General features: G+C 40.5%; 1 protein-coding gene across 2 annotated transcripts in view; it reads right to left on the reverse strand.

The window, feature by feature from the left end:
• The window catches only part of Atp6v1h (ATPase H+ transporting V1 subunit H), a 71,635-nt gene that overhangs the window by 13,115 nt on the left and 57,317 nt on the right, over positions 1 to 1,203 (reverse strand). The window lies entirely within an intron of this gene.

Consider the following 1,203-nt stretch of genomic DNA (forward strand, 5'->3'; position numbering starts at 1 on the left):
ACACACACACACACACACACACAAACACATTTTTAAAGGTCATCTAACTTTTCTAAGATACTCAAGTGTTACTCTCTCCCTTAAAAATTGCTACTTAAAGGAGGACTCAAGAAATGACTCAATGGAAGAGGTCGTCCTCTCTGGGAAGAACACAACAGTAGGTTGTCCAAAGACCATCAGCTCTGCAAACAAACTTGAAAGTAACATTATAAAGACTGAAGAGACTATATTTAGTACTATTTATCTATATACATATGCATGCATAGCAACTTAGTAAAAAAGAAGCTAAGGAGAGCAGGGAGGAGTATTGGGAAGGAATAGGGGGATGTAATTATATCATAATCTCAAAACCAAGTGTGTTTTTGTTTTGTTTTTTGAGACAGGGTTTCGCTGTGTAGCCCTGGCTGTCCTGGAACTCACTTTGTAGACAAGGCTGGCCTTGAACTCAGAAATCTGCCTGTCTCTACCTCCCAGGTGCTGGGATTAAAGGCATGCGCCACCACACCCGGCTTCAAACCTTTATACATATATACAGGTTTCTTGCTCCCCCCCCCCAGCTTTATAAGCAGTTACATTTATATACAATTCTAAAAACGTACCTGAGACTAGATAGGTCATGGGTCTAGGAGAAAGCCTACTTCTACTATTCTGCTAAAGATATATGGCAATAAAATGACTCCTAATAACATACTACTACACTCATAAGTCAGTGCCTTGCTCAACTCACATCAAAGAAGCTTCTTTTAGCAGTAGATGGAAATTAATAGAGACCCATAACTGCACAATGTACAGAGAGTGGGAGATTTTGGAGCACTACGCCCTAAGTAGTATGTCTTCATCAAACTCCTTTCTACAAGGCTCAAGAATCTATGAGGAAGAGGAGGCAGAAACACCGAAAGAAACAGAGGTGATGTATCATTCAAAGGAAAACAGCATCTTTCAGATACAGCAGGACTGATGTACCTATGAAGTCACAGAGACTGTAGCAACACACATAAGACCTGCACAGATTCAAGCCAGACAGGGCACCAGCAATGAGAGTTGGGAACAGACACAGGGTCCTACCCCTAATCAAAAAGCTATTTGTAATTAATATCTTCTGGCAAAGGGAAAAACTTACTCCCAACATGTTTTTGGTTATGGTCTTTATCACAGGGATATAAACCTAACTAAGACTAAGACACACACACACACACACACACA

Source organism: Mus pahari, chromosome 22, assembly GCF_900095145.1.
Source record: "Mus pahari chromosome 22, PAHARI_EIJ_v1.1, whole genome shotgun sequence".
In the NCBI taxonomy this organism is placed as follows: Eukaryota; Metazoa; Chordata; class Mammalia; order Rodentia; family Muridae; genus Mus; species Mus pahari.